Source organism: Podarcis filfolensis (genome assembly GCF_964270895.1).
Source record: "Podarcis filfolensis genome assembly, chromosome: 12".
Taxonomy (NCBI): domain Eukaryota; kingdom Metazoa; phylum Chordata; class Lepidosauria; order Squamata; family Lacertidae; genus Podarcis; species Podarcis filfolensis.
In genome coordinates, this window is record NC_139614.1 from 21,905,213 (window position 1) to 21,924,890 (window position 19,678).

Genomic DNA, 19,678 nt, shown 5'->3' on the forward strand with positions numbered 1-19,678 from the left:
GAAAAATGTCCCGCAAAAGTATAATTTTGAGACAGAAGCTGCAATCCTACATTTACTCACGTGGGTGTAAATCCCATCAAACTCTTCTGAGTAGGCATGTATAGGATTGTGCACTTATTTCCTTATATTACACGTATAGGATTGTGCACTTATCTCCTTATTTTATGGTGATTTTTCTTGAACCTCCAGTACTGTGCTCTGAATTCAGCATTGTTTTTGACTGAATATGAGCAGTGAATAATATTTTTTTATTTATTTGCATGAGGAACATGACTCTTCTAAACCTAAATTTCAGCTCTTAAATCCCCTCAACTGAACTTGGGATCCAGACTGGCCAATATGGAAAGTGAGCGCTCCACAAAATATCCAAGACCCAAGTCGTTCAGAGTATGTATGATTCAACAGCACCAACAATTTCAGTACAATGATATTGAACTTGAGTATTTTGCAGTTGTTACTTAAGCATATCCTCCAACATCCCTCAGATGAAAATAGGGGAATTCTATCTTACATCAGTGTTCTCCCCTCCACCCCCCACTGCTGATGGAATTTAGGAAAAGGGCGGGGTTGGCTGAGCTGCCCCAGTGGCTGTCACCAAGAGGAGTATGTGACAATACTGTACTGGCAAATGTCTTGGTTATATGTGGGAGCCTTAGATGATACAGTGGAACCTTGGTTCTTGAACTTAATCTGTCCCGGTAGTCCGTTTGACTCCCAAAATGGTTCGAAAACCAAGGTGTGGTTTCCGATTGGCTGCAGGAGCATTCTGCACTCAATCGGAAGCTGCAAAATCCATATCGGATGTTCAGCTTCCAAAAAACGTTTGCAGACTGGAACACTCACTTCTGGGTTTGCGGCGTTTGGGAGCCAATTTGTTCGGGAGCCAAGCCGTTCGATTACCAAAGTACCACTGTATACGGCAGTGGCGTAGCGTGGGTTGTCAATACCCGGGGCAAGGCAAGTAATTTGCGCCCCCTAACCCGTGGATTTGCGCACCCTAACCCGTGGATTTGCGCCCCCTAACCCATGGATTTGCGCCCCCTAACCCCCAGATGTTGTGCCCGGTGTGGCTGGCCCCCCCTGCACCCCCCACGCTACGCCACTGGTATACGGCAAAACAGCCTGCCTTGGGTGTCAGAGGAGGTACCCAGGCTGGATGTTTACAAAATGGCACTTCTGCGCCCGAAATGTAGTCTCTGTGATTGAGGGCTAGGACTGCCAGAGGGCCCTTGTGTAGCTGTGTGAACTGGCCCCTGCTTAAACTGCTCCTGACACCACCATCACCGTAGTTGGGTGTATTGAGTGGTACCGGCTGGGAGAGCTGAGGAGCGCAGCAGCAGCAACTGGTGCCCTGCCCCCCTCCTCCTTGTGGGTCCTGCTGTGTCACCATGAGGGGCTGGGCGGCCTCCCCCCCAGCCCCCTCCCTTCCCCCTCCCTTTGCCCACTTGCAGAATCCGGGACTCTGCATGACATAGTGAGAAGCCGTGACGGCTTCAGGGTTTTCATGACGGGCCCAGCATTTTCGGACCAGTTGGAGGCTACGCTGAAGGCTTTATTGATCCTCAGCTTTTTCCAGATTAGTTCTACTGAAAAATATGGACAATTAAATAGTTTGTTTCCCTCGACTGTTCTCCACACCCTGAGCCACACCACCAGCTGATATTTAAACATTTCTTGGCTTAAAGGCCAGCTTGAAATGCTGAGCTTTGGAGTAGCTGCTGGCTGAAAGAAGAAACACAAAACCAAATTCTGCTTTGTATGCCCAGGCCTTTCTTTGCATGCACATCAAGGGCTATGGCTTTAAACTGCATTAAACTCTACCTCTGAACAAGGCATTTTCAGATTGCCTTGAGCCTTAAAAAATAAAATAAAAACCAAATCTAACATTTGTGACTCAATGAAACTATATTTTTGTGTAAGGGAGAGCTGATTCTCAAGGTGACTGACATAAAACAAGCAGCCCCCAGATAACTTTCTGGAGCCCCACAGCCAGTCCTTTCTGCACTGCTTACAGACCCTTTATAGAGCTCTCTACCTTCATAATAAACTTAGGTGTTAGGCCATTTGACAGAAACTTGTTTTGGCTTGACTTCTGCCGTTTGCACAGGTAATCCTCAAGAGCCCATATGGTTGGAATTTTACTTACATGTTCCAGAGCCAAAATGTTTTCTGAAATTGATTTAATGAGCCTGGGAATAGGGGTCTCGGGTAAAAAGGAAATTATTTGTGTATATTAAAAAAAATAGCAAATAAGCTACTTTGCTGTCCTCACTCTCACCCTCGGCTCTGCTTAGCTTTGCAAGTCTGCATCTGCTTTGCAGTTGGGAAAATTACTGTTTTCGTTGGGGATCCCCCCCTCCCCCTTGTAGCACCTTGGAACCTTCCAGGTTTTTCCTGGATGGAGGAAAAAAAACAAAACACCACACACTTTTGAATTTCAGGCCGCAATTTTGTCTGTGCTTGCTAACAAAAGTATTAAATAATTGTGCACGCACAGTCTAAATTGGCAGGGATAAGCATGGGGACTACATGGGTCCCCTCTGCCTTTATGATGACAGGTCCAATGAAACAGTGCACCTGACACCCAAGAAATTTCGTTTCTGGAATCCAGAAGTAAATAGCCTGGAAGGAAGAGGCAAAGTTCAGAAGAGAAGCCTTGTTAGCTGGTATTAGTGAAACCTCAAAGATCACCTCCATTATATTTGCAAAGCATCAACAGTGTTCTGGGTACTGTGCAGATCACATTGAGGATATAGACCATCTAGACTGGCCACAAAGCTTGAAGTTTACTGCCGTGGTGCCATCTTGTACCACCTGCAAAAAGGTTGCTGCTGCATCCTAAAATAATGCCAGGCAGTCAGCATCTGAATTATTTGCATATGTAAAAAAGGTTTATTAACATTTTTCTTCTAGGCCCTTGAATGAATAAATAATAGTTCGTGTGATCCTCCTTTACCCTTACTTTCCCTTTTTGCTTCCCCCATCCAAGCCACTATTTTCCCAATGAAAATGGCGCCCGTTGCTCTTTTAAACAATAATGTTGCAATTGATACATTATCATCATGTCATTCGTAGTCTCTCTCTCTCTCTCTCTCTCTCTCTCTGTGTGTGTGTGTGTGTGTGTGTGTGTGTGAAAAGAGTTACATCTTCCTTCTTTCCCAGTCCTAGAATACAAATATGTTATTGCCTAATTTTAAGCCCGGACCCATCTGGTATATATGACATTTTGGAGTGAAATCACTTTCTTGATTCACACAGTTGAATTTTAGTATAAAGGCGCATAAGCTTTCCTTGAAACCTGATTTTTAACTGCACAAATATTTTCAATAATTGTCAAAGTGATTATGTATATCAGTATTAACTTCGCAAACAAAGCAGAAGTTTTCCTCTTTAAAATGAGAAGGCAAATTACAGTAGACTCATGAAAACAAAGACCCAACAGTCTCTCCAGTGCAGGCTTGTTACCATGAGCTAATAATTCCAGACTTTAAGCAAGCAGAGTCTCCTTTTCTTAATAATTGTATGCCTCTGGGCAAAGCATTTCTACTAAAAACTATTGAGGCATGGAACAAGGCAAGGTGTGTGAGCTAATGTGGGATTGTTGAACCACTAAACCAACTCTTGTGGCACCCAGCCTGCTCTGCACTGACAGATTATTTCTCCACATACACTTGTAAAAACACACTGCTTAAGGTTAAAAACCTGCTTAAGCTTTTCTTTTCAATTAAAATGTCAAAGATGACAGGACGTGCAATCGCTGTCCCCCAACAGTATGGTGGATGCGAAGGTCAGAGTTACAGCTCCTCCTCCTTTAGAGACAGTTGCCTGATGATGGAGAAGTGGTCTGGTATGGTCCTCCCCTCCCGGTACCCATAACAAAGAGTTACTGTGCCAGGCCTATCTTCCATAACATTTGATAAGTCAAATAACCACAAACTGGGACTTCTGTTAGGCCAGGGATGGGGAATCTGTGGCCCTCCTGATATTGGTGGACTCCAGTTTCCATTAGCCCCAGCCATCATGGCCAATGGCCAGGTATGATGGCAGCTGCAGTTCAACAACATCTGTAGGACTTCAGGTCCCTCATCCTTGTAGCAGGCACACATGTCTCCTGTGCTTCCAACTGGGTATGGCGTGGCTGCACTCAAGTGGAAGCATGAGAAGCATCTTTGGCAAGGACCTAGAACATCACCAAATGAACAGTAGGAATCCAGGTGAGCTGGTTGCACAGTGTTCGCTGCTCCCGCAAGGCTCAAATCGAGCCACTTGGGAGCAAGCATCATGAAGCACATTGCACATGTGTGTTGAGAAGATTAAGTGACAGCTGCTGGAGACTGGTTCACTGGGTCCAATGGGGCATTGCCAGCCCCCATTTGCCTGTTTACCCACTTGTAACTAGTCCAGGGGATCACACAACCTGTCAGCTCCCTCTCCCCATCCTCCATCTCAGTGTCATCCTTGCAGAACTCAGCAGGAAAGACGATGGAGACGGACAAAAACAGGATTACCATACTTTTCCATGTATTAGACGCTCCCATGTATAAGACGCCCTCTCTTTTTTGGGACTCCAAATTGAGAAAATGGGGGGAAATTACCCAGAGTTGTTGAGCTTTTAAGGGGGTGGGAGTTGCTGAAAATCGCTCACCTGCGGGACCAACACAGCCGATCACATGCACATCGACGAAGCGACCACTCATCTGCATGCTCGCCAACAGCAAACGCCAATCGCCCACTCAATTGCCATAGCAGCCAATGGCCTGCAGAACTTGCAGCAACAACCAATCATCCGCCAAAACACCGCTGACCATCTCCGGCTTGCAGCAGCCACCAGTCACCCGTCCAACCTCACCGCTACCCATGTATAAGACGACCCCTATTTTTAAGCTTCAAGAAAATAACCTAGGTATCAATAGGGCTTGGGGGAACCTCAAAATCCTGTTTAGAAAAAATGCTAATGGGGAACCACCACCACCCCAAAGCCCAATGAGGTTTGAGCATGTTAATTGGAAAGCCAACTGGCTGTTGATGGGGAGGGATAGTGGAATATCAGGAAGAAGGGGTTTTCCAATAGCGTGGCCTCGCTGCTGCAATGTTTTGTTGTAAACAATTAGGATAACCATGCCATAGCAGTTGGTAATTGTCCCTGTATTCTTCCATTCCCATCCCCAGAAAGAAATCACCACTATATGCAGCAAAGGGCACTTGTGTGATAACAGATCTGTGACCAGCACAATGGATCGCACCTGACAAATGCTAAATGCCCATCTGGGAGCTCAGAAGCGATGACTGCTGGTAGGTTGAGGGGATATAAATACCTGACTTGTACGTTTAACATTTTAATAGAAAGGTTCATCATTTATGAATGGGAACCAATTTGGCAGCAAAAAGGCTACCTTAAAGCCCTGCATACAAATGCATTTACTCACACCTCGTAGGTCTCTGCATGTACATTTCTTTTCTAAACATGCCCCCCATTCCCTCTCCCCCCCCGCCACACCACATACATACTCTCTCGCTTGTATACAAAACCCTTCCAATGTGAAGCTTTAACAAAGTGATTCTATTTGTGCAGCAAAGCATACAAAAGTCTGCGTTCCTTCCCAGTCACAATTTGGGCTTGCTCCATTCCCTTTCAAGTGCTGCATTGAACATGAACTTGCAGCTGATTCTGAGGGTTGGAGTCCATTTGTTTTCACATCAATGAAATTAATTTCCATTGGAAACTGCATCTAAGGCATTTAATCAAAATGGGCCTTAAAATAATTCTGAAAAGCTCATCTGTCTCCAATCTATATAGTGTTTTAAAAATTGGACATGTGCCCTGCAGTAATACTGCACTTTACAAAGCTTAATGCTCTGCACTTCTGAGTATCGGTTACATCAAGGCTCTGGTAAATTAAAGCAGACTCATATTCTTATTTACATTGATTTATAAATATATAGACAAAACTGAAGTAACTATGCCCCCGGGTTGAACAAAGTGGAATTTGAACATTCTTGTTTGGGGGTTCAGAGGTATTTTAACATTTCAGACAGAGTTCACTGTAGCTAAAATGTGTGTAAGGAAGCATTGCTCTTTAACTGAAAAACATTTTCAGGACAGTGTGGTTCTGAAGTGAAGAGCTGCGCAAGGAAGGAGGTACAGTGGTACCTCGGGTTAAGAACTTAATTTGTTCTGGAGGTCTGTTCTTAACCTGAAACTGTTCTTAACCTGAGGTACCACTTTAGCTAATGGGGCCTCCTGCTGCCGCCACGCAATATCTGTTTTCATCCTGAGGTAAAGTTCTTAACCCGAGGTACTATTTCTGGGTTAGCGGAGTCTGTAACCTGAAGCGTCTGTAACCCGAGGTACCACTGTATTTAATACTGTCCCCACCAGCCATTTTTCTGCTAAAATTCACGGTCAAGCTGCTCCTGCCCCCATGGGAAAGGTTTACAACTGTAACCCTGAGGAAGAAAATGCAGCTGGGGAAACAGTGCTTTGGAGTCGACAAGCAGCCAGTGAGGAAAGGGTTGAGCCAGGGGTCAGCAAACCTTTTCAGCAGGGGGCCGGTCCACTGTCCCTCAGACCTTGTGGAGGGCCGGACTATTTTTTGGGAGAGGGGATGAATGAATTCCTATGCCCCACAAATAACCCAGAGATGCATTTTAAATAAAAGCATACATTCCACTCATGTAAAAACAAGCTGATTCCCGGACCGTCCGCAGTCCGGATTTAGAAGGTGATTGGGCCAGATCCGGCCCCCAGGCCTTAGTTTGCCTACCCATGGGTTAAGCACTCCACCCACCCACCTCCACTCAAACTCATGTCCTCCCGAAGCTGCTTTTCACTTGAAGAAGAAGCCAGTCATCTTAAAAATAATGGGTTAGAATCCAACTTAACAACGTAAGATGAGAGTTCCAATGAAGGAAGAATGGCTTTTGAAAATGATGTGGAATATGCGGAATGTGCAAGATTAACAGCAAAGATTAGAGGCCGAAATGATGAAAAAATCCTCCGGGACCTTTTATTGAGTATTTAAAGAACATTTATAGCAAAGATGAAAACGCGAGAAGCATTTGAAATGTGAGCGTTGGTGCTAATTATTAAGATAAATAGGTTAAAATGGATGTATTGAATAGCGTATGCGAAATATATGCAGCATCCGAGGGTAGGTATTGAAACCATGGAAGGGGAGGACGGGAAGCCAATGGACAAAGTAATTTACGGTCTTTTTGTGTGTTTTTTGTGTGTGAAAAATAAATAAATAAGATCCCCCCCCCAAAGAACATAAGATGTGTCTGCTGGATCCGGCCCATCGAGTCCAGCATCCTGTTCTCACAGTGGCTGACCAGGTGCCTGCAGAAAGCCTACAAGCTGGACATGCGCAGAACAGCCAACTTGAGACTCCCAGCAACTTTTGAGTACAGTGGTACCTCAGGTTACAGACGCTTCAGGTTACAGACTCCGCTAACCCAGAAATCGTACCTCGGGTTAAGAACTTTGCTTCAGGATGAGAACAGAAATCGCACGGTGGCAGCGGGAGGCCCCATTAGCTAAAGTGGTACCTCAGGTTAAGAACAGTTTCAGGTTAAGAACGGACCTCTGGAATGAATTAAGTTCGTAACCAGAGGTACCACTGTAGTATGCTTCACTTGTTTTAATGCTTTTGTGTTTTCTGCCTCAGGCTCCTTTGGGAGGAAGGGCAGGATATTTTTTTAAATAATGATTTTATTTTTTAAAAAATGATCTGATGAGTGAACCGCAGCAAGGGGTAGCCCAAAAGTGGTGTATTCAGTCAGATGGTACAGAGGTAGTTTCATCACAAGAGCTGGAACTAAGAGGAACTAAAGCCAAGGATAGCTCAGGAGTAGCCCGCTAGGCATCCCAAACACAGCAGACAAAACCTGTACAGTGATACCTTGGGTTACAGATGCTTCAGGTTACAGACGCTTCAGGTTACAGACTCCGCTAACCCAGAAATAGTACTTCAGGTTAAGAACTTTACTTCAGGATGAGAACAGAAATCATGCGATGGCGGCGCGGCGGTAGCGGGAGGCCCCATTAGCTAAAGTGGTACCTCAGGTTAAGAACAGTTTCAGGTTAAGAAAGGACCTCCAGAACGAATTAAGTTCTTAACCCGAGGTACCACTGTACACACACTGAAATCAGTAGGACTTAACTACTCTAAGCATGGGTCAACTACTCTTAAGCATGATTAAATCTGGATCCAACTCATATTTAAAAAGAAAAGCTGAAAGGGCTTCTAGTTTGTGTGTAACATGTACTTTCCCCCTCATGAACAAGATAACTTGGCACACTTCAGTGCTTTGGCAGTTGTAAGAAGCCCACGGGTCAGCCTTCGTCCAGCCTGGTGTCCTTCAGATGTTGTGAACTATAACTCTCATCTGCCTTAGGCTGCATGAGGTCAAGATGCTTGTGTCACTAAGAATTCGTTCTGCTTTCTGCAACAAGTGTCCAGAACAGGTGGTTAAAATCAGAATCTGACTCCTCTCTCTCTCAGTACAGTGTTCTGTGTTTCCCTGAATGCTTTTCTATGCTCTAACCGGCCAGGTGGCATCCAAACTATGCTTGACTGCAATGTAAGTGCATTACTCCACACAAATTCCATTAAGCAAATATAAAGCTGAAAAAACAGAGGCCGAACTGTAATCTAGACTTCAGAATCACAGTTTTAAAAATATCCTTGTTGACCTTTGGGTTCCCAGGGGGGAAAAATTCCAAATGATTAGCGGGCTCCTTGTGCAGCTCTATTGGAAACAATGTAGGCATGTGAGAGGCTTGAGGGATGCCTGTGGTTCAAGTAGGAAACTCTAAATTTGCTGCCGAGCCCCAGGGAGCAAAAAAAGATCTGGGAAAAGCCTTGCAGGAGAATGTGGTCTCGGAGTGCAACAGAGCACCAGCAACAGAATTGTAAAGCAAATGCTAAATAAGTGGAAAATTGGAAACAGCAAAATTAGGCCGGTTCTCAACAATAGCCATGAATCCAGTTAAAGGTAAAGGGACCCCTGACCGTTAGGTCCAGTCGCAGACGACTATGGGGTTGCGGCGCTCATCTTGCTCTATAGGCCAAGGGAGCTGGCGTTTGTCTGCAGACAGCTTCCGGGTCATGTGGCCAGCATGACTAAGCCGCTTCTGATGAACCAGAGCAGTGCACGGAAACGCCGTTTACCTTCCCACCAGAGTGGTACCTATTTATCTACTTGCACTTTTCACGTGCTTTCGAACTGCTAGGTGGGCAGGAGCTGGGACCAAACAATGGGAGCGCACTCCCGTTGCGGGGATTCGAACCACCAACCTTCTGATCGGCAAGCCCTAGGCTCAGTGGTTTAGACCACAGCACCACCCACATCCTTGTGAATCCAGTTACAGCCCCGCAACTTTCATCTCACCTTCACAAGCTGTATCAACTCTCCACAGTCAGTACAGTCCCTATGGCGGCTCAACAACCAAGGCAAAGTGTAGTAGTAACAGTCTCTACATACGGGGGACTGGGTGAGAAGCACAAAAGCGCAGCTCTCCATGCATAATGAAAGAGAAGGTTGAAATGTATTTAATGCAACTCTGATTTCATGGATAATATTATGAGCTCATTCACACAACACCAAACCCAATGATGGTGGTAGTCATGATGATGATGATGATAATATTTCACTCTTCTACTTTCACATCTAAAGTGAACATTAAATGCCTAAAGCAAAAAAACCCCATTCAACCACAATGTAAAAACCAAAAACCAAAAATACAAACAAATCCAGAATGGTAATGTTAAAAATAATTATCAATCAAGATTAAAATAGGCACCAGTTTTCAAAAATTGCACATTAAATGTCTACTAGGTCCATGAGCCCACTACAGAAAAGGTCCCTAGACCACCATGTGAATGAGCACTCCCAGTCAATATTTACCATCTCCTACTCCTTTTAAAGGTAAATCAAGTGTTGTTGTTCTATTCAAATCGTCAGCTTATGGTTCCATCCTAGTTTGCAGGACAAACAGAACCCACAGACAGATAGTTTGGACGAAACAGAAAACTATGGTTTGCTGCAAACCAGGATGTGGTCAGCGAATCATCATGTGTAAGGGGAAGAGGGAGTCCAAGCTTTCACCATGGTTTGATGTTATGCCATGTAACCAGTTTGCTACATTTGTGTAGCAATTCATGGGTTGGCAATAGGTTTAAACCTCCCCTATCTACGCAATGTGAATGGTGGTGTTCTGATCTAATGGAGCCATCGAAAATGTGGTTCTCCGTATTAGGGTGAAACGCATGGTTTAAAGCATGCATTAACAAACTGAGAATGAGTTTTATTTCACTGAAATGAAGTAGGGGCATAATGTAGCAATGTGTAGAAACTCTCAGGAGAAATCTGTCACCATTTTCCCAGATCCAAGCAGTGGGAAAGATTTAGGCCCCAACCTAAATTCATTTAGTTCCATGTTTACTCCATTTGCTCAATGCTTTGTTCTTTTTCGTTTTCTTGAACGTATGTCCCAGATGTGGTTATGTAAGTGTATTTGTTTGAAGTCAAACTGTGTCATGGGATTTTACTGTTCAAGATGTCAAAATGGGTTTGAAGAAAACGTCACAAGAACACATATGTAGTGGGAATATAGAAAGAGACTTGGGGAGGGATTACCAGCAGGCAGATCACCTATTTAAATGAATGGGAGCTGTGCGAGAGCACTAATGTTCACTTGCGGGGGGGGGGGGGCTTGTTACTAGAATTTCCTGTAAGATTGTGCTCTTGGTGTGTAAAGTTTTTCAAGAAAATACAACTTAAGCAAAAAAGAAAAAAGAAAGAATAGGAAGTCTTTTGGAATCTATATATAATGGTCCATTATTATTATTATTATTATTATTATTATTATTATTATTATTATTATTACCCTGGGTTGCCCCAGCCACTCTGGGCAGCTTCCAGCACATAAAAACAATGTAACATCAAACATTAAAAACTTCCCAATACATGGCTGCCTTTAGATGTCTTCTAAAGGTTGTGTAGTTCTTTATCTCCTTAACATCTGGCGCGAGGGCGTTCCACAAGGAGCATGCCACTATCAAAAAAAGCCCTCTGCCTGGTTCCCTGGAACCGACAAAAGGCCAAATGACATACAGTCCACTACTATATGTCATGGTTTTTATATCACTGCTCAATGTACTAAGCTATCAAATTGCACGTTGATGAACCTGGTCTATGTTGGCCATCATTGCTAACACTTGCTTAGCTTTATATTGTTGGCTTCCATTTTTAAATGGACAGAACTCCATTTTGGGAGCCAGCAAAGCTGGCCGGTCTTGTTTCATACGTTAGTGGTTTCTCTGCTAGTGTGGACTACAAATCTCAGCGCTTCCACTTTCCATCCTGCCTAATTAATAGGAGTGTTGGCAGCTGCCTTTTCAGACCACTGGTCCATTTGGGTCAGTATTGTCCACACTTACCAACAGTGATTCTCTAAGATTTCAGAGAAGGGGACATTCCCAGCTGTAGTGGACAGTGGGGTGGGGAGGCAGTGCTAACCTCCTGAGTGAGCAGCTGAGTCAGTTCTGCTTACCTTGAATGAAAGGGGAGGGGCAAGGTATCCTGGAGGTCAGTGCAGTGCAAACACACAAGCAGGAGTGCCAGCCTGGCTCCGCTGGTGCCTTTGCACTGCACCAATCTCACCACCTCACCTGTCCCAGTAATCAGCAGCGACTTAGCTATTGGAGGATCAGGTAAGAACTCCCAGTGCACTACACCATGCCCTGAATTTAGAGGGACTTTGGAAAGACAGGTAAGGACTTGCCTAGCTTTTTCTGGATTTGAATCTTCAGCTACTACTTCTCCTCTAAAATGCTGTTGAGCTATGTGCCATTGGTGTCTGGATATTTAAATTTTATAGGATAAACTAAGAAACCTCCAAATGTTTTGGGGAAGAAGAGGAACTTATAAAGCTCGGTTTGGAGTGATTACTATGCATTTGTGCTTTTGATTTTTTTCTTCTTTTGGATTATTTAGCATGCAAATTTAAGGGCACAAAGCTTGGAAGTTTGTCCCCTGCAAATACCCCACATTTCCCATATATACCAAGAATAAATTTATGCCACTGTGCTTGGATGTGTACAGTTATAACTAGGAGCATAAAAGAAAAATGTGAGAAAATACTTTACACTAGACAGAAGTATCTAGCAGCTGTTTGTTCTTTAGCTTGTGGCTGAAAATTTAATCAGCGAAAATAACTCAGCTCCTGGTCTTATTCCTACTGTAGTCTTATCCCTTTCTTTGGATAAATGTGGTGTCTGGGGTTTGGAGTTAAGTGTCATTTTGTATCATTTCTGACATCTCCTTGAGCTTCTCTTCATAAGAGTCTGATTTTAATTTGTGGTAGAGTTATGACTACAAATAAACATGTATCTCAGCTATTCATGAGAAAGTGCTAATGCATATAAAATATGAAGTCAACTCTTCTTCTGAACCATCAACACCATGCACACAAAGCAGGCACAAATCAGGGATCTGTTCTCAGTGAGTCTCACTTGTTTCCCACTGAAAAATAGGCTTCATTGCTCAACACATAAAATGAGATCCACCCTTAGTATCTAGGGGTAAATCTGCACTGTCCCAGAGTGGACCAGGTGTAATCCTTTTCAAGGGTGGGTTAACCAAAAGATTAAGAACCTAGTGGCATATGAACCACATCAAGACTGCACAATTTCCAGCTTTTCTGCCAAACATCTGCCTCTTCTTTCCTGCTTGTTCCACCATCATTTCTCCAGGATTATTTCCCTCTAACTTCTTGGAGCAACTGGCAACTTGGTCCAAAGTGGTATTTCCTGCCCCATATGTCTTAAGGAAATGTTGAAATAGGAATAGAGATACAGTGGTGCCTCGCAAGACGAAATTAATTCGTTCTGCGAGTTTCTTCGTCTTGCGAATTTTTCGTCTTGCGAAGCACGGAACTGCACCTCTTCAAGCAATGCACCCGGTTTTAAGAAAAAGGAAACAAATTCGCAAGACGTTTTCGTCTTGCAAAGCAAGCCCATAGGGAAATTCGTCTTGCAAAGCAACTCTAAAAACGAAAAACTCTTTCGTCTTGCGAGTTTTTTTGTCTTACAAGGCATTCGTCTTGTGAGGTACCACTGTAGCAGCAACTCTGAAAAAGAACAGGTGTACAGGAGAGGCAAAAGGCACCAGAATCGCAGATCCACAATGGAACTAGTTAGAAGAACAAGACAGTAATACTACACAAAATTAGTATACATAGCGTGCAGAGGGTAGAAATGGCTCCAATTTTGTTTCCCTTACTTTGGAACATGTACATTAGAGTCCAACCTTATAGCTTTACAGTTAATGGAAGTGTCTTCTTAGTGAGGTTCTCCATGCTTGCTTTGGAAGTCAAAGGCTAGTACTACAAGCTAACAATACAGTTTTTTTCCCTAGCAAATGCAAGTTTCTGGATGCAGAGTACTAACTATAACGGGTTTCTGGTTGAGACTATTTTCAGTTTGTTTTCTCCCATCAGAACTTGCAACGTTCCTTTCCCCCTTTGCCTCTCACTTGCCTCATTTTACCCAGAAAGAATGCTATTAATGGGTATAGGTACGAAGACGGTGTTTTCTGTGGAGTTTTATCCTTTTCTGTGAAAACTCCACAGAAACCAACTTCTTCATACCTATACCCATTTCCAGCTGAAAGTGACAACATTCACAGTCCTTCCTGTATTCTTCAAGCAGTTAAAAAATAAAGTGTTTCAATTTCAAACTGACATGATCTTATTCATTATAAGCTTGGCATTATGTAGAAAAGTCCACGCCACTAACTCGCTCTATAGGCCAAGGGAGCCGGTGTACAGCTTCCGGGTCATGTGGCCAGCATGACTAAGCCACTTCTGGCGAACCAGAGCAGCGCACGGAAACACCGTTTACCTTCCCGCTGGAGCGGTACCTATTTATCTACAGTACTTGCACTTTGACGTGCTTTCGAGCTGCTAGGTTGGCAGGAGCAGGGACCGAGCAACGGGAGCTCACCCCGTTGCGGGGATTTGAACTGCCGACCTTCTGATCTGCAAGTCTTAGGCTCTGTGGTTTAACCCACAGTGCCACCTGCGTCCCTTGATAAGGAGATAGGTTTGTATTAAAAGTCAGAAATATCAGTTTCTGGTATTTTTCCTCTCCATTGCAGCCCCTTTCCCAAATTTGCTCTGGAGAATCCTGACCCCCATAACACCTTTTTGGGTGCGCATGGGGAACTGCAGTGGTTGGAGAGGGGAGGAAGTCCCGCTGCGTGAGGAGAAGTCCATTCCAGTGGTGATGATCACTTTTGGATGTCACCCACAGATTTTTCAGAATTCAATGCAAACACTCTGTTCAGTCATCCACCAGCTACTGTGACTAAATGAAACCTTGTCTGAAAAGTTGGCAAAAAATGGGGGAAAGCAACTCATACTGACAACAAGAGGCTAAGTAGAAGTAAGAGATTATAATTGATACTGATAGATCTTAATTGCTGACCCAAATTACTGGCAAAAGTAGTGCCTTTTTAATTTCCCAATTATTTACTGAATAATTTCACGTAAGGAAAACAGAAGATCTGTCCAACTTTAATTAATGAACTACAGTTGTTTCAAGTTGAGGTAAGCCTAGTTAATATTGTTGACTTCCATGAATCATTGCCGGTTGTGAGGTGAAGATTTGACACATTATTAGGAGAAAGAATGCAAAATGGAACACTTCTATAAAAGAGCTCAAAGCCCACAGCCAGGAAAAGATAGAAAGGCTTCTCTCAACTATTTTTTTTTCCAAGAAAAGACAAACAAACTGCAACACACACACACACTTATCTGCTTCCCTGTGGACCATTTCTCCTGCTATCCAAATCAAACTACTGTTACGCTGAAACAACATGAGGCATTTAAACCATTTTATTGTACTTGGAACCGTTTTACAGTACTTATATTGCAATTATATTGCCTTTATTTGGTTTTATAATTCTACATTCTAAAGTCCTATGCATCATGGGACTTTATGGGGAAAGGGAAGTAAGAAATCTTATAAACATTCAAACATTCAAACAAACAAACAAGCTGACCAGAAGTTGCTTGTGAGAAAAACAAGTAAAAATAAAAGATAATGTTGGCCAACGCATCCTCACTAGACCAGCATATCCAATTTTTTATAATATATACTCTTCAAGTGTAAGAACAGTTTACTAGCAACTGACCCCAGGCCCTGTACCATGTGAAAAAGATACCATACTATGTGAAAAAGACAGCGTGTTGAAATTTGGATAGCAATACTTTTGATTTCCCCCCTGAAATGTCTCATAACTCAGGCCTCTAAATTCTCAATCTCTTAAAACAAGAACCCTTCAGCATTGGGACCAGTCTTATCTTCCTCTCCTTATTCGTCACAGAGGTGTTATTAAAATGTTTGGTCCTTCTTCTTCTCAAGACTTGGCAAGTAATAAATAAAGTCTGGAACAGGGAATTAAAGAAAATAAAAACTTGAATCAAATTTTATTATCTATTTATTGGATTTATATACCACCCTTGCATCACAGGTTCTCAGGATGGTTCATAAGATACTGTGTGTGTGTGTGTGTGTGTGTGCGCGCCCTCAAAACATCTACACAAGTAATATAGATAGATTAGTCACAGATTTATGCTATCCTACTCGTTTGAGTGCAGGAAGCTCCTGCAACCAATCAAAAGCTGTGCCTCGGTTGTCGAATGTTTCGGATTACGTTGGACAACCAAGGTTTGACTGTAACAAAGATGAATCAGTGAGTATAAACAAGACTATGTATCTGCCCCTTCAGGAGGCATGTGACCCTGTCCAGAACAGGCAAATGTCTAATTTTCCAGACTTTCCTTCCTTTTGCTCCCTAGTGGCCCACTTCCAGGCCACCAAGTTATCCAGATACCAGCTCAAGACTTGCACATAAACTCCTGCTTCAAATGATACAGAGAAGTAGAGCTGTGTCATCAGCACAGTGCAAACGCTATGCTTCAAATCTTCTGACGACTGCTCCCTATGGCTTCGTATAGATGCTAAAAAGCACTGGGGACAAAGGAGTGCCCTGCGGGACACCACAGCATAGTTGGAAGGAGGTGGGGCAACATACAGTCACCCAGTGGGAACAAAATGGCTGAAGAACAATGCCGCCAACTTTGAGGCACAATTCAGGAGGACACCATGGCATAGTCGATTGTATCAAAAACTGCTGACAGATCAAATAAGAGGGGCACACTTACGTTACACACCTAAGCAAAACTGAAGCCCAGTTTTTCCTTCCTGGAGAAGAAAAGTTGCTTTTGTGGGAAGGTGACTGGAAAAGGAGAACCAGTGTCTGCTGCTTGTATCACAATTCCAAGGACACATTTGAAACTCAAAGAGGGGGAAGTCACTTGGGGAGGAGGTAATCTGAAGAGGGAAAACAGCAGGTAGGGAAGCCTTGAAGTCTCCCCATTAACCACCTATCTGCTATCCCAATGGCTCCCTCTAAAAGTGGCTTTTCCTTTTCAAAAAGGACTTTCAGGCTAATACATAATTTGCTTGCAACAGGTAGTTTAGCACTAAGCTGAGCTAGGCCTTGCCTGGAAAAATAATGCCCCCCTTTACTTAGGAATATAGTAACATTAATTATGTGCTTGTATTTAGCTGCTCAGTCCAGGGGTATAATGAAATAAAATAGGGTCTTCTAATAAAAAAATATTTCAAGTAGGTAAACCTAAATTCAGTTATTCACCAGATTTTAGCCTTTAAAGAGAGATGTCAGTGTTACGAGAGTTGGTGAAGGCAGTGATATGCAAAGATGGTAAACTGGGAAACTGTTGGCAAAATATTTGGCTTGCTCTTGGCCCGTGGCCCGTATTTCCTTTGTAAATGAATCCCACATCTTTATTAACTTAAGCATTTCTTTTTTCTTTTTCTAATTTGAAACGTATTTCAAACCTTTTGTTTAACGAAGTCCTTGGAACATGATACGGCCCCCAGATCGAGAAAAATAGGAAAGTCAATTAAAATTCTGACATTAGCCACAATCACGTAAACACATGCTTCAGCTAATCCACTATTTTATTTTTTTAATTACATGCCTCAAGATGCAGAGGAGGAGCCACCAAGGGGCGTTACCATATCACTGTCAGGAAAACACAAGTTCTGAACATTTTCACAGAAAGAATTCCTACTATTTGACAAATGCAAATACAGTTGCAGATCCCATAGTTTTTACTAACCTGCATAGAAACCTTAGAATCGTAGAACCATAGAATTTTAGAGGTGGAAGGGGCCTTCGGGTCCAGGGGTCGGCAAGGCTTACTGGGCATGGGCCGGATCACTCCCGCGGAGATGCTCTGTGGGCTGGACCAGCGCAGCATGATGCCGGAAATTGCGTCTGCACACGAAAATCGCACCTGCGCAGAAGCGATTTCTGGAGGGGTGGAAGAGAGTCTCCACGCCGCGCTGCACCGGTTTAGCGCAGCATGCGGGGACTCGCCGAGTGGGCGGCTCGGTTTGGGGGCGGCTCATGGGCCAGTTAAGCGACCCTCATGGGCTGCTTCCAGCCCATGGGCCTTAGGTTGCCGACCTCTGATCTAGTCCAACCCCCTGCAATGCAGGAATCTTCTGCTCAACACGGGGCTTGAACGTATGATGCTGGGATTAAGAGTCCCATGCTCTACTGACTTAGCCGTCCCAGGTATTCTAGCCGTACATATTTTAGGTAAAGGTAAAGGGACCCCTGACCATTAGGTCCAGTCGTGTCCGACCCTGGGGTTGCGGCGCTCATCTCGCTTTATTGGCCAAGGGAGCCGGCGTACAGCTTCCGGGTCATGTGGCCAGCATGACTAAGCCGCTTCTGGCGAACCAGAGCAGCGCACGGAAATGCCGTTTACCTTCCCGCCAGAGTGGTACCTATTTATCTACTTGCACTTGGCGTGCTTTTGAACTACTAGGTGGGCAGGAGCAGGGACCGAGCAACGGGAGCTTACCCCGTCACGGGGATTCAAACCGCCAACCTTCTGAATGGCAAGTCCTAGGCTCAGTGGTTTAACCCACAGCACCACACGCTTCCTGGCAGAAAAGGCCCACTGGCTTTCTTCCAAAATGCAATAATTAAGCCATTTATTTTTCTCACCCAATATATATATATATATATATTTGTATATGCCATTTGAGTACTTGGATGTCAGCTGTAGGCCTCATTGGGTGTCTGTTGTGGCCTGTACCCTTAAAGGGAGCCCAGGACCATTCTGCACACAGACTACTATTCCTGCTCCTCTTTCTGTTTGCTGTCTCCACCTCTGTTCACCTGTTGCCTCCAGTCATGAAAGCAGGGCTTTCCCGCCCCCCCCCCCAGGCAGAACTCTCAGGTGGGCGCCATTGCCATTATAACAGAACAAGGGAGGCGTTCATGGTGAGTTCCAGGACCTCTTCTTTTTCTAGAAAAAATAACACTGCAAGAAAGCAATGGCAAGGGTGGGGAGATACAACAGGATCTTCCACCTGCTTTCCACTTTCCCTTCTGAGTGGTTGTATGGATTGGGCACTGGGGCAAATGAGTGGGCAGTGGTGCCTTCGAGAGAAGAAGAGGTCTATGGTGGCAAATTGCCCAAGCTCCCAATAACCTTTGAACCCAGAACTGATGATTTATTTATGTTCATCATGGATTTTGCCTACAAGAACATCTTTTATGAACAGGCTAAAGTCTGCAAATATGGCTATTTTGCATACCTTAATTTTGATCCCTTGGAAAATGTTGGTCAATATCAATACGCAGACATGAAAAGTTTTCTTAGGGTTGCCATATTGTGAAGAGCAAAAAAGAGGACACGTTTGCCGACTTCTACTTTTAACTATGGGTCGCTATGACGAATGTGCCAGTGAAAAAGAGGATATGTCCTGGGAAAAGAGGACATATGGCAATCCTAAAACAAAGACAGCACCACCAAGACAGAACGCTTAAAATCCCTACCCACATTAAATGAATGGAAATTCTAGACTGATGTGTGGCTTTTCAACGAAATCTTTGAGAACAGAGATAAGAGGGTGCTTCCACATAAGGAAGCTAAAACCATTCCTGTTTGTATATTCAGATACTTCCTGCTTCAATTCTTCATTTGTAGCTCTCATTGCTTGGAAAACTGGTATGGGGACATGTCCTTCGTTTCTAAAGGAGCTACAAGACTCTCAACCTTCCTCAAAGAGCTGGAATTAATATGTAATTCATAGATGTATTCTAATTGGTTACTGTACATGTAAATATTAACAAGCGATCGATAAAGTTGGGAGCCATAGCAAATTTAATAGGTTAACTTTGTGCTGTTTGAGAAAGGACTTCCTTTCGTCTGTCTTCAGTCTCCTGCCAGGCTGCCTCACTTGCATGACTCCTGGGTCTAATAGTATGAGAAAATAACAAAAACTTCTCCGTCAATTTGTCCACATCATGTATATGTTTATTATATTGGCTCTGGATCCATTCCAGTCCGGCTTCCGCACTGGTCATGGGACCGAGACAGCTCTGGTCGCCCTAACAGATGATCTCCGCAGGCAGCTGGATCGAGGCGGGTCGGGGCTGCTGATTCTTCTAGACCTGTCAGCAGCCTTCGACATGGTCGATCACGAACTCCTGGACCACCGCCTTGCCGTCGTGGGGATCCAGGACACAGTCCTTCAATGGCTGCGCTCGTTTCTCTCTA

The 19,678-nt window shown here is 43.9% G+C and overlaps 1 protein-coding gene across 9 annotated transcripts in view; it reads right to left on the reverse strand.

The window, feature by feature from the left end:
- The window catches only part of CREB5 (cAMP responsive element binding protein 5), a 264,799-nt gene that overhangs the window by 68,361 nt on the left and 176,760 nt on the right, over positions 1-19,678 (reverse strand). The gene's annotated exons all lie outside the window — the stretch shown is intronic.